At 42.1% G+C, this 15,027-nt stretch overlaps 1 protein-coding gene and 1 non-coding gene across 5 annotated transcripts in view; both read right to left on the bottom strand.

The window, feature by feature from the left end:
- The window catches only part of JAZF1 (JAZF zinc finger 1), a 339,063-nt gene that overhangs the window by 263,359 nt on the left and 60,677 nt on the right, over positions 1-15,027 (bottom strand). The gene's annotated exons all lie outside the window — the stretch shown is intronic.
- LOC132525026 (U6 spliceosomal RNA) lies at positions 12,780-12,883 on the bottom strand. Its single transcript, XR_009542157.1, has one exon. It is a non-coding gene; the product is annotated as a U6 spliceosomal RNA (small nuclear RNA).

The raw sequence follows: 15,027 nt of genomic DNA, 5'->3' as shown, positions 1-15,027 counted from the left end.
CCTGCCACCCCTTTTAATATTATGACAACTCCCACACCCCAGTAACACATCCCCTGTCTCCTTTCCTTGTCTTCTTTCTCTTCATAGCAGTTTCACTACCCAACATAACTTGTACTTCACTCGCTTCATTTATTTATGGTCTATCTCCCCACAGCTAATATGTAAGTTCCACAAAAGCAGAAATTTTTTATTGTTTTGCTCCTGACCTAGTACCTAGAACAGAGCCTGGCACATAGCAGGCACTGAATAAATATTTACTGAATAAATAAATAGGATTAAAAGGTACCTGTCCTTACCTCTCTGAGTTACGTAAGGAACACATGAAAATCAGGAATGTGAAAGTAACTACTGAATAACTTGACACTTAGATCAATATGTGGATGTTGTTATTATTATCATTTCTATTATATTGAAGATATGTCCCAAATCTTGCCAGATATGGCCTGAATTAGTCATGCTTGAAACTTGAACTACGATTCCCCATCTCCCTTTTAACCTACCTGTTTCAGTACAAAGGTGGTGATGGGAAATTCCCACAACACTAGGATTCTGTAAAGGATTAGGTTCATAGATCTACTCAATGTCTAACCCTACAAATGATTATCTTAATCACAAGTTGGGATTTTTGTCTTCCCTTGGAGAAGAATATGGAATGACAGAAGGAGAGATTAAAAGATTAAGTGTGATCACTTAAGAGTCCAGAGTGCCTGATCTCCCTTTATTGTGTATCAGAACCCTGATGACAACCATGTCTCACCCAGGGTAGATTTCTGTGCAAACTCTCTCTTTTTTTTTTTTCTTTTTTTTGCGGTACGCGGGCCTCTCACTGTTGTGGCCTCTCCCGTTGCGGAGCACAGGCTCCGGACACGCAGGCCCAGTGGCCATGGCTCACGGGCCCAGCCGCTCCGCGGCATGTGGGATCCTCCCGGACCCGGGCACGAACCCGTGTCCCCTGCATCAGCAGGCGGACTCTCAACCACTGCACCACCAGGGAAGCCCCTTCTGTGCAAACTCTCAACCGACAGAAGCTTGGGATCTGTTCAATGATCTCCATCCGGAAACTAAGAGTACACAAAATACTCTATTAACACCAGGAGATACAGAAAACAGCATGTTTCATGATGATACAGCCAGAATTACTTTAGGAGGCACCAAACAGAAATGACACGGAGTTAGAACCCTCTTCTCAATGCAGATGCCACACAGCCAAGTAGAAACCTCAGTTGGAGGACATTTACTAACCTAGATTCCATCTTGGCTGGAATGACTGTATAAAGCTCCCCTTTATGAGTTGCAAAAAAAAACCATAGCCCTTTAGAGGCCAATAATAGTAGCTTTTACTTGCAAAACTAACATTTACTCACTGCAGCTAAACTGCAAAGCATTGTGAATCCTGGAGAGCAAGGTAATTAATCTAATTAAGCTGAACACGTAAGGGTTTTCAAGTGGATAAAACTGCATCGTGGGACACCTGAGCCCAGCAGCAGTGCCTGCTCCATTCACGGAGCAGGCAGAGGTGAGAGCAAGCCAGTCCTACAGAGCTCAGCCTTGAGTTTTCCAAGACGATTCCCTTCATCAGACCCTCCAGCCCCTTTAGAAAAAAGCAACTTATAAAATTATATCCTATTAAAGACCCTAACATCAAAGTCAGAAAACTGACCGATTTAAGACTTAATCAGCTTAATTGTGAGATTCTGCTTGTCAGCCACATACCAAGCCTGTCTTGTTCCTTTCACATCATGATGTGGAGGCTTCATTACTCAAGAAGCGGAGGAAGGAGAGAATCAATCAGAAAGAATTACACAAGCTGCTACAGAGAAGGCTTTCAGTTTTCACTTTATGTCAGTGACTCACTCCGTGAGAATACTGCAACTCATCCTCATCAAACTCAGCTTCTTTTTCCTTCATTAAAAACAAAACAAACGGGACTTCCCTGGTGGCGCAGTGGTTAAGACTCCATGCTCCCAAGGCAGGAGGCCCGAGTTCGATCCCTGGTCAGGGAACTAGATCCCACATGCATGCCGCACCTAAGAGTTCACATGCCGCAACTAAGGAGCCCGCCTGCCGCAACTAAGACCTGGCCCAACCAAATAAATAAATATTAGAAAACCAAAACAAACAACAACAAAATAACCCAAATTATTTTGTATCTGGACTCTCTTCTGGAAGTAACAACGCAGTCCCAAGAAGGATCAGATGGAAGGGGGAACTGTTTTAAGGATGACACACAGGCTCGCTCATGATTCATTCTGCTAGGACCCAATCCAAGCACACTTGGAGGTTTTCAGCAGGTATCAAGAATAATCTTGCCTGTGGATGGTGTCTTACATCTTACACTTTACTTCGGCGTATAACATGCTTTACATATTCTAGAGAAACTAGAGAAAAATAAGTGAATCCATATCAGGGACTTCTCTGGTGGCAAGGTGGTTAAGAATCCACCTGCCAGCACAGGGGACACGGGTTCGAGCCCTGGTCCGGGAAGATCCCACATGCCGCAAAGCAACTAAGCCCATGTGCCACAACTACTGAGCCTGCACTCTAGAGCCCCACGAGCCACAACTACTGAGCCCACGTGCTACAACTACTGAAGCCCGTGTGCCTAGAGCCTGTGCTCCACAATGAGAGAAGCCAAGGCAATGAGAAGCCCGCGCACCAAAACGAAGAGTAGCCCCCGCTCGCTGCAACCGGAGAAAGCCCGCGTGCAGCAACAAAGACCCAACACAGCCAGCAATAAATAAATTTCTAAAAAAAAAATGAATCCATATCAGACCCAAGGATTACAAACACAGAAATTCCCTAGTATTGCTGATGTGACATTTTTTTCTTTCAAAGAGCAATGATTTTTTTTTCACTTGCTCTTGACTCCATACTGGGTTTGATATTTTTATCACATACAAGTGAGGAAATCTGGAGTTAATGTTCCGATAGGCACTCCTTCCATCAGCTTCTCACAGAGCCTTGCACCTGGCTTGGTGCACACCAATGCTCCCATTACGACATGTCGTCATTTCAATAAATAGAACTCAAGTGTTACAAGATAACCCCAGGTTCTTGGGAGACATGAGATCTGACACATGTGAGTACCTCATTATACATCCAGGTCTTCTGCCAAGCAGAAGGAACAGAGGGATCACCTTCTAACATAAATGTTACAGGTCTCTCCTGCTCTAAGGATCAAGTCCAGTATATTTATTTCATTTACCACATGGGTCATTTTCCCTCCACTGTAAAGGAGAATCAGTGAATAAAAGCTATGTTAGTACAGCACAATGCTAGAGAATTTTAAACAAATCAGTGAGGCAAATCACTTATGGTTTTCATACCAAGCATACCTCCGACAGGCTCCACATAAATATTACTTTCAGCTCAGAACACCATACATAATACCACTTTGAAATACTGTACTCCAGATGACCAAGAGACAAAATTCCACTGCCTTAGGAAATATAGGCTCACATGTTTACACTTTCATCTTCCATGCAGGCCCCATGGTCTAGGGGGATAACACAGGCCTGGGATTGGAGAAATCTGTGGGGTTACAGGACTTCCTCAGTTGCTAACAGCTTTCAAGTTTGGGAAAGTTATTTAAATTATATCCCAGTTGCTTTATCTCAGAAAGAGGGAACAAAGGTGACTACCAATTTCTAACTGCAGCAGAAGCAGCTAAACTTTGGGCAATTCCAAATGACTCAAACTACAAACATCAAGTTAATCTGTCACCTACATCTCCCAGTCTTACAGGTGTGCCTTATAATTTGGCCCTCAAGTACCAACCAACCCACACACCTTCCACAAGAGCAGGTTTCCAGCTCTCGTTGAGTGAAGTGTCTGGAGGCATTTCTCATCATGTGCAGTGTTCTACAACCAGTCTCTTGAAGCACTTCTGTATACTCAAAAACCACATCCAAACTAGGCAAAGGTTAAACCACAGAGGAGCTGAGCTAAGTAGCCTGCAGAAAACGGAAGCAGGAGTCATGCTCGCCTCTGTGCCAGGTGACCCAGAGTAAAAAAAACAAAGGGCTTCGGAGGGCAGAGGATCTTCTGATACCTGTAGTCACTGTGCTCTGCACACCACAGTGATGAAACCTCAGCTGGGGATGTGTTTCATGATATACAGCATGAAAGAGCCAGGAACATAGGATCTAATGTTTCACTTGTCCTCATGAGCCAAAAATGACACTGCATCTGTGAAAGCCAGAGACCACGACCACCCACAGCAGACCAGCAGAGACCAGACAAGATACAAGATTAGCTAAAATGTCATCAAGGTACACAAACAAAGGAGGAATAAAGGACACAGTGACTCCACAGGTTACAATATTAACAGAACAAAATGCCATTCTATAGTGGTTCAGAGGAAAGAATACACGGAGTCACTGTTACCATCACTGGACACATACATCTAACTTAGTTTACTCCACTTTCCAGATCCTAAAATAGAACTAAAACAATTTCATAGGGATCATTTATTAAACTAGCAGTGACCTTCAAATTAAAACACAGGAGAGGGCTTCCCTGGTGGCGCAGTGTTTGAGAGTCCGCCTGCCGATGCAGGGGACACGGGTTCGTGCCCCTGTCCGGGAAGATCCCACATGCCGCGGAGCAGCTGGGCCCGTGAGCCATGGCCGCTGAGCCTGCGCGTCCGGAGCCTGTGCTCCGCAACGGGAGAGGCCGCAACGGTGAGAGGCCCGCGTACCGCAAAAAACAAACAAACAAACAAACAAACAAAACCATAGGAGACATAAGACTAAAGGCTTTTACATCGCATCTTACCAGGCACATCTCACTTCCCTGCGCTAGACAAACACATACTCTTGTCGGGGGGTGGGGGGGTGTGTGGGGTGGGCGGTGTTAAACCATGCCCTCCCCAGGCTGCAGAGGTTCACTTGGGTGGGATGCAATGACTCTCTTCTTCAGAGGACAGGCTTTTTCAAGGCAGAGTGATAGTTAACCTGAGCTCACTTCTGCAACTGGTTATCTACATCATTTCTACTGCAGCCATTTATCAATTCAACAAACATTTATTCAACGCCTACTCTGTGCCAGGTCCTGTGCTCTCAGCATGGCTTCTTCCTAGCAGACACAGGTGTACCCAGGTCCAATTAATTTCTTGGCTGGATTAACTTTCCAAACTCTTTTTGTTTACCTTTCCAGCAATGCCAAATTCATTCAGTGCCTAAGGTCACCAGCATCCTAGTTTCGTTATGCTCCTTTAATTACATTTTGGTGGCAAGAGAGCCCATTCCCTTGGTTTCCAAGCTCATCTCTCTAGATAATCCAACCAGCTCATGTTCTTTGTCTTCCCTCTTCCCTGCCAGTTCTATCCGTTCCTCTGATATTCACTTACTCAGTACCTCGTTGATCTAATAATCCCATGATGAGGTGCCTTGATCTATAAAGGGCTCATCCCTTGCCTTATTCAGGCAACTCTGATATCCTACCTTCCCTACATTATTCATCTGAAAATAATCTAATCTCTATCTGTATCAATCACCTCCCCATGAAAGTGTCAATAATAATAGCACTGACCACTTCGTAAAACACTTCCAATTACACCATCTCAACTAAGCCTCACCAACACTGTGAAACAGCCAGTACTTCACTCATTTTACACATGAGGAAACCAAATAGAGAGAAGCAACCAAGTCCAAAGAGACAGGAATTTGAGGCCTGGAATCTTAAAATGCCCTAAGGGAATTTAAAAGAGTAGGATTCAGCAAGGAGTTGTCAGGAAAGAGCCTGGAATGAAGCTGCAAAGGTTAAATTACAACGTATACGAGGTATTTCTTAAGGAACACTTGCACATCACACATGTTAATCAGTAAAAAAGGAAAACATCCATTTGGCTCTTCAAGAGTTAGAATTTTAAAAGAAGCATGATCCAGAGGGGAGAAAAACTGACTACAAAGAATTATAAAGCTTAAAAAAAAGAGAGAGCAAGGATTCCAGGATTCTCAGACAAAGAAAGTGGAGTTCTGTCAACAAGGTGAGAGAAGAACCTATTTTTCTGCCCCAATGTCCCAAAAGATTAAGACCTGGTGGGTGACGTGCCCACATGCTGACCACAGAGGTGGCCAAACTTTCAGTTACCTGAACTCACGCTCATACCCACGAGCCTCGTTCGATTCCACCCAAAAGTTTTCTCCTTGTGAGGAGCAGAGTAGAAAACACAATTGTTAAGAAAATTTTTTAAAAAGTAGAGCGGGATAATTTCCTGTGACCCACTCAACAAGATGGACCAATGCTCTGATCTTCCTGCCTACAGCTTCCCAAAGGCCCTACTGCAATGGACAGCTACATCTGGTTGAAGAAAGTAGGGAACTGATAGTCAACCTCAGCCTAGTTTGTATTTGATAACAATCTGTGTATCAAAGTATTCATAGATAAAGGGATCTTGTTGTTTTTCTATTTAGCTAAAAAATGCCATGCTTTTACTATCTGACTACAGGAGATACTTCCCTTTAGAGTTTTGTTGTGTCAGGATTTTGTTTTGTTTTGTTTGTTTCTTCATTTGTTCATTTCATTCATTCATTCATCAAGCTTTTCATTGAAGTAGAATGTGCAATACAGGATTATCATACATGCAGTACAGGTTTTGTGATAAAATGTAAAACTAGGCCTTTATAAAATACCATTCCTTCCTACCAGGTGACAGCTATATACCTTTGAATAAGTCACAATACTTCTTTGAAGAGGTTCCTCATTAGGAAAGAGGGATAATAGAATCTACCAATTCCGTGTTAAAAGTGGTTTTCTGAAAGCCAAAACCAAATGATCAATCTGAAAGTATGTTGTAAGTATTACAGCATGGATCTCTATGGATCAGGAAACCTAGTAGAAAAAGTGTAGCTACCTTCAAGAAACTTCCTAGGAATGTGTGTGTGCATGGCATGTTATGTGCCTGTGCGTGTTTTTATCGGCAGCCATAGTGGGAATGGCTTTGTGTCCTCCAAGCAGCATTATCAGTACCCAGGTGCAACTATATCTCTGCAAGCATCCGAGTTCAAGGTAGAAACAGAACTTGGAGACAGTGTCTAGATACCTGACCTCAGATAGTATGGATATTATGTTGCTGCCATACCAACATCTGTTTCTAGCGTTCTGACTCTACACCTCTTTTTTCACTCTGCTCTTGATCCAACAGCTTGAATGGTGGAGAAGATACCTGAAATGTCCCAAGCCCGTGATTTTGTGATCAGGGATTTATCATCATCTCCACCCTGCTGGTGACCAAAAGCTGTCTGAGAGTCACTTAAAACAAGTACCACTAGGAAAGAACTTTCGAAAGGAAACCCTAGTGGCTTCCAAATTGGCAACTTAAAGGAACCAAAAGTTAGTGAAGTCACATAACAACTAAGGGCAATTTTATTAGCCTCGTTCAATGAAGCAAAACTTGGACAAAAAAACCGCATTATTCAAACCAGATGCTGATTTTGTAACATTTACTTCAATGGTGAACTGTTTCAATTTTCTCTTATTTTGAATATGTAATATAAAGCAGGCAAATCACTACATTAATAAAGGCACACCTGAAATTTATAAAGTCAGTTTGAAAAAGAACTGAATGTAGGAAACCCGTTTTCAAAAGTTTATTGCCAGGAGCATTTTTTTCGTTTTTAATCATGTGACAAAAGAAGTGCAATAATGGGTTTAAGACAAGATCAATTATGGGCAGCAATGAAATTACCCTTTAATGATGATTAGCCCCAAATCTTGATTACTGTCAGCTCCAATTATCTGGTCACAAGGCACACAAAGTGCTGTGTCCCTCCATCTCAAACAAGAATGAAGGATGGGCCCTCAAGGTGAGGGGTCACATAAGACAAGGAGGCAGAGGAGGCTGACCACAGACTCCAAGTGCCTAAGAGAAAGCAAAATGTTTATAAGAATGTTTACTAAGCACCAAAGTTACTTTTTAAGAAAGCCTGATAATCTCCCTCTTTAAAATGATGAGTCTCTCTCTCTTTTCCGAAGAATGAGGAGGAAACAGATCTCAACTCCAGAAAAAAAGTGAGTATCTCTGGTGACAGATGCAGCTGGGTGGGTCCTGGGAGAATGTGCAAGCTGACCATGGGGAGCCCAGAAAGAAGACTATTGCCTTGGGACATAATCCCAAAGGGAAACGGGGACACTCCTTGGATTTGGGGCTATTCAGAGGTGGCAGAGCCCAGCTGTGCAGTTTCCAGGTTCTCAGAGTTGGGCGCAGTGAAATGCTACCCTGCGAACAACGCAGCCCAACCACCAGGGGACACTTCCGCTGTTTTCTGGAGACAGAACTAGAGCATTTTAGAGATGGGAAAGATCAACACCTTCATTTTACAAACCAGGAGACTCAGGACCAAGGAGGTAGAATGAATGGGACTAACTAACGGTAAAGCCAGTTCTCCAGCCAGGCATCCTGACCCCTAACCCCCGGCCCCCGCTCAGATGACCGTGAGGCTCTGAAGAGCAGTTTGTAAGGATTGCCACTGTCCAGCAATCACTGCAGTCCATCACAATTATGAAAGGACACACTCCTCTTCTGCCTTGGGTGTGCTCATTTGGCGATTCAACACCAGACAGTTGCAAAAGAGAATCTACATTCGCATTGGAGCTATAAATACTATTTATCAAAACCCACCATGGTCCAGGAGCCATATTAGCACCAGTGTTCATTCTCCTTGCAATGCTCACAACCCAGGAGGTGTTTATAACCTCATGTTACTGAAAAATGAGGCTCAGAGAGGTGGCGTAACTTGTTTACGCTCACACCACTAGGCAAGTGGCAATCCTGGCTTCAGACCAGTTCTTCTAGCCCCCTGAAAACACTGTGCTTCCTACTACACCACCAGCCCTCCAAGTTTTGCAAAAGAAAGCATTCCCCATCCAACTGATTATGACCGTGGCACAAGAAGCTTTGCCTAGTGACAATATCTGAATTGTAATATAAGAAACAAATGGATCCTGAACAATGGTAAGAAAGCTTCTAAAATCTGGATGTAAACATGAGTCTTTTGGTGACTTAACTAAGGAGAGCAGTTTCCCGCAAAATTCCAAGTTTTTCCTTCCTAAAATCTTTGTTCCACCAACCCTGGATATTCTGTTTATTACTCTTATTTCCTCTTTCAAGCAAAAGCTTAAGACCCCACAAGCAGATGAGGACAACGGGAATTTTAAAAAGCAGGTAAGACGGTCACCGAAGTAAGATCGACAAGGCCATGGAATAATGGAGAACTTCATTATTATTCTAACTCATAGCCTTCTTGTGGCCGGCCAGCCTCCACCCGTGCTTTCACCTTCTGGCAACTACCTACCTGCCACCTTCACCTTCTACAAACACGGGCACTCGGCCAGCATGGAGATTTCTGTTCTCTGACTGAACAAACACCTCTCACCTTCCAGTCAGAACACAACCCTGAAACCCATGGTGGGTTTGGTGCTACTGACATCTTCGCAGTTTGCAGTCTTCTGCCTGTAAGAAGGCTGGCCTGTTTAAAGCTAGAACATTCCAAAGAGGTCTATTCTTTTTTTTTTATTTTATTGAAGTATAGTTGATTTACAATGTTGTGTTAGTTTCAGGTGTACAGCAAAGTGATTCAGTTATACATATGTATATATCTATTCTTTTTCAGATTTTTTTCCATTATAGGTTATTACAGGATACTGAATATAGTTCCCTGTGCTACGTAGTAAGTCCTTATTATTTACCCATTTTATATACAGTAGTGTGTATATGTTAATCCCAACCTCCTAATTTATCCTTCCCCCCCCACTTCCCCCTTTGGTAACAATAAGTTTGTTTGCTATGCAAAGAGGTTTATCTTTAACCAAGCGAAGACCTTCAGGGTTTGAGCCTGCTTTCCTCAATACACAGGCCAGGCAGGTAAATGGGTGTGCTCTCAACAAAACACAACCAACTCATTTTCCTAGTGACTTTTTGGAGTTTATTTACTGGCAGTTTCAGGTTCTGGAAACACAAAAACAATTGGCTCTGCCCTCCAGGAGCTCACAGTCTGGTGAGGGTGACAAAACCCTTGAAAAGATGAATGGTGGTAGCAGACGATGAGCGTGAGAACACGCAGGTATACCAAATACAATAAAGAAATAGGACAGAAGAACCAGGGAAGCGTCATCAAAGAAGAGGCCACATGAATTGGGTTTATAAGACAAGTAGGAGTTTTCAAGGCAAAGAAATGGAGGTTCAGGACCACTGCAAGCAGAAGGGACTGTACATTCAAAGGTTCATATTTGCGAAGAGGCCTGCAGTCTGGGGAGTGAAGAGAAGCAGTGTTTATTCACGAGGGAGGTAGGGAACGGGTAAAGGAAGCATCTCAGACTATTACAAAGGGTCTCTATAGGCTTGTAAGAGTCAGCGAAGGTTTTAAAGCATGCTTAGCCTTTTTTTTTTTTTAAAGAAAGTAATTCTGGCAGACATGGCCAAGTGTGGACAGGACTCTAAATCAGTGCTGTACAAAAAAAACTAACTGCGAGCCACAGAGCCAAGCCACATATGTAATTTTAAATTTTCTGGGAGCCACATTTAAGGTAAGAAAAAACAAGGGAAATTAATTTAATAATATATTTTAACTCCCTTAATCCAAACTGTTATCATTCACTATAATCTGTCAATATTTTGAAAATTATTAATGTGATAGTGAGATAGTTTACATTCTTCTTTTCTCATGTTAAGTCTTTCAATCTGGCCCACTTACAGCTCATCTCAATTTGGAAGAGCCGCATTTCAAGCGCTCAAAAGCCAGATGTGGTGAGTGGTTACCATACTAGACAGCACAGCTCCAGATAAATTACATACAAGACCCACTGAGCAGGCTGTAGCCAAGAGACCAAACAAGAGATGATAAATGTCTGGGGAGCTATTTCCAGCCCTTGGACATATGCTAAAGTGCCACTGAAATGCAATTTTACAAACATGTAACTTATTTTTTGTTTTGAATAGATAATAATTCACATGGTTCACAAATAAAAATAATACAACAGACAGTGCTACCCTCACCCTTTTTCTGTCCACCCCCCCACCCTCTCATTAAAGAGAACCATTTTATTAAGTTTCTTTTTTCTGTCTGCTTATCCTTTCAGTATTTCTTCATGCAGATATGAATGTAGACTCCTTTCTACACCAAAGCTAGCACACTACCTACTCTGTTCTACGCCTTGCTTTTTTTCATTTTAATAGTATATCTTGGAGATCTTTCCATATCACTGCATGAAGAGTCTCCATGTTCTCTTTAAATGCTACACAATATGCAATTGTATGGATGATTCACAGTTTATTTCACTGGTCTCCTACTAATGGATATTTGAATTGTTTCCAATCTTTTCTATTATAAACAATGGACTAATGAAAAACCTCCTACATACGTCACTTTATATGTATTCAGGGGGTACGTGCAGGGAAAAAGTACCAGAGCCAGATTGCTGGGTCAAAGGGTAACTGCATTTGTAATCCTGACACAGCTAAATTGGCCTGCATAAGGGTTGTGCAATTCTGTACTCTCAGGAGTACGGTGCACATCTGGTCAACAATGTACGATTATCACATTTCAGAATTTTTGCCAATCCAATGAAGTAAAAAGTGCTACTTAGTTTAAATTTGCATTTCTCTTACTATGTCTGAGTCTGAAGATCTTTTATTTGGTTTAGAGACAATCTATATTTCTTGTTCTGTGAATCATATGTTTGTGTCCTTTGCCTATTTTTCTACTGGTTTGCCAGTCATTTTCTTATTCATTTGTAGGAGCTCTTTATATACAGAGATTAGCCCTTTGTCCACTGTAAATTTCTTCCCTCAACTGTTATTTGTCTTTTGAATTTACTTATTGTGTTTTTTACCAGGTAACATTTTTTAGTCTGAATTTAGTCTAATTTATCAATTTTTTTCTTTTCTGGTTTCTGAATTTTGAGTCATAGTTTAAAAGGCTTAACTTTTAACTTCAAAGTCAAAAGGAATTTACACGTTTCTTCCAGTCCTTTCATTTTAAGCAGATATGAATATATATTCATATTTTGAAATCCTTGTTAAAAATATCATTTTCACTTTTTCCAAATGAAGTAGACCAGACCATTTTATGAATGCCTTCCTGATTTCTCCCTCCTTTCTTTTCATAATTCTTTTGAAGATCACACTGATCATATAAATTGAACTGGTCAAGATGGAATTTATTTGAACGGTATGAGATACAGAAACAACTTCATCTTTCTCCAGATAGCTACCCACTTGGTCCAAGACCATACACTAAAAATTTCATCACTACCCCACTGGAACCATAATTTTAAAATACTTTTCTATTTTTATAGACAGCAACCTGGATTTTTACAAACTCATGGTTCTTATTCTCTAGTCTAGACATTACAGAGGTAAATACAAGTTATGATCTTCACTTATTTACAGGAACTGCCAAGTTTTTTTGTAAAAACTGCATTCATACAGCGGTATCTTTACTCCCGCGTCATCCTCAATAGCTTTTCAGCAGACGCTTGACCTGAAAGAGATATACAGACACAAAGTGCCGCTGAGAAATTTACAATTGCGAGGATGCCAAATTGTTTTTCGCGAGTCATTTGTTTAAAAGGCAAGCAGCACACCACAAGGAAAGTTTGGCAAAAATCAGTGACAAAATTCTGGCTTATCCAAGTTCATTTTAGGTAATCACCAATGTGATATTCAAAAGATTTATGAAAAACAAAGAAAGGAGGGAGAAAAGAGAGGGCGGTTCAGAAGATATCTGGTCCACCTGAGTTGGAAAAGTGAAAACTGATTTTTTTTTTGAGTTTTCATAAAGATACATAAATGCTTCATGAAGTTGTGTGTCATCCTTGCACAGGGAATGCTAACCTCCTCTGTATCATTCCATTTTAGTATATGTGCTGCCGAAATGAGTGTGGAAAATATACTTTAACAAGGATTTAAAATTCCCAATTAATTCTATTCAGAAGTTTCTAGTAAACCAGAACTTTTAAAGTAAAAATGAGAAAGGTATAGTATTCTATAGGTATTCTATGTCCTTTTGTTCCAATACGAATTCACATCTGCTATGTTAGCGTCTGTCAAGTTGTATTCAATAAATGCATACTGTATATTGTCATTTGAGGTTGTGAAATTAGTCCTTACAGCTCAGTTTCTAAGATAGATTTAGACACACACACAGAGTTTTGAGCAGTATACCCTTCGAAAATAGAAAGGAGATCAGTTCCTATAGAGGATGCTCATGTATTTGACACAAATTATAGAGTTTCACATAGGGGATAATAGTACCAGAAAAATAACAACGGCAACAGAATGCTCCAACATAAGTAATAGAGGAAATGCTGGGGAAGTGGGCCAGGAGAAGAATCCTGAGAAGTCAAAACTCCCCAGACGAGAACAGAGCATAGCTTCCAGGATGTCTGTGATGTTTCTAAAAGAAAGAGTCGGGGTAGAAGCCACCAGTCCTGTGAACAGAGGCCATGGCTGTGCTCCCCCAGGGGTGGCCTCCCTGTCTCCCCATCACACTCCCCCCGCCGCCCACCCCACGTCCCCTGAGCCGCTGCCTCTCAAGTCAATGACTCACAAACCTGATCTCCAGCCCTGAGACGACGCTCTTGAATTGCAACCTTTTTTCAACTTGCGAGCACCTCATGGAGGCGATTCACCCCCACGCACTACCTAAGTGCCCCTCGCCTCCAGCTAAACCCTACCTGCTCCCCTTTATGTCATCTTCCTCTTCTCCTAGACACCTTCACACCTTCCATTTTAGGCATCTTTGACTCTCTTCACACCCCACAACAGCCAATCCCGCATCCTGCTCTCCCCTCTTGTTTCCAATGCCCCTCATATTTCAGACCCTCCTCATGACCCTGTGCTTACTTCCTAATCTCCTAACTGGTTTCCTTGTTTCCTCACTCCCCCATTTACAATCAATTCTTTCCTAAATGGTACTTTCTCCAAAACCTCCAATGTTCCCCATTTACTTACCTGACAGTCTGAAGTCATGTCATTGATCATTTCATTCATTTAATTAATATTTGCTGAGTACCCACTAGGTACCAGGCACTATTCTAGGCATTTGGGACACAGCAATAAACAGACAATAAATTCCTGCTTAATTTTGTCTTAGCCTGTTTCTTCCCTGCCCTTCACCCCACTAGTCCCCTAGATAACTGTATCTATAAATAAATCTAGACCAGAAGTTATATTCTGGTATATTTACATATTCAAGGATGCCTAACAAGCCTCTACTAAATGTTGGATCCAAGACAGAGCAAGACAGATGTCTTTTCCATTTGTCCCACTCTGGCCTTCCCTTCCCTTCCTGCTCTGCGTGCCTTCTCCTTTCCTCGCCCTCTAAACCCTGCCCATCCTGAAATACATAGTCCAAACCCTCCAAACTCTGTAAAGACTCTCCTGGGCACTCCGGCCCATGGCAGGGGCCATCAGCTCCTTTCTATCTTATGACACCGTTTACCTTGTGAAAGTGCTTAAAGTTTTCATGCTGCTTTGTTTTGTTTTATTCTTCATTAGTTTAATGAAACTTCCTAACTGGAGTAGAGGTCTTTCAGGACCAGATGCATCTTTCCTAGTAGAATTCCACAATCACAGAACATAACAGCCAAGGAAACCCTCTGACTCCAGTTCATCAAACCCATCTTGCTTCTTGAGGAAACTTAGGCAGGGAGATGTTAAGTCACAGTATCAAGTGCTAAAAAATAAAGTGAATAAATATGAATGGCAGATGAGCGGGCATACTGCCCTTTGTCCCACAGGGTAGAAGACGTCTGAACTGCTAGTTGCAAGCAGTTCTTTTCCCCTGGAATCCATGCATGTGTTCCCAAGTTGTCTGACAATTTTCCGACAGCCACTGCTGAGCTGAGGCCCAACTAACCCAGAAAAGCCACCCCAAGTGATGGATTTGCCCAGTTCTACACTGTTGCCCTCTTTCCAGTTCCCCACTGCCTGCAGACTGCTTGAGCCCTCAATGATGCTAAACAACTAAACTCTAAGGCATACATTTTCCAGATGCCAGACCGCTTGCCCCTCACTGCCCCTGT

This window comes from Lagenorhynchus albirostris, chromosome 8 (assembly GCF_949774975.1).
Source record: "Lagenorhynchus albirostris chromosome 8, mLagAlb1.1, whole genome shotgun sequence".
In the NCBI taxonomy this organism is placed as follows: domain Eukaryota; kingdom Metazoa; phylum Chordata; class Mammalia; order Artiodactyla; family Delphinidae; genus Lagenorhynchus; species Lagenorhynchus albirostris.
This window is presented reverse-complemented; position numbering and strand designations above follow the sequence as displayed.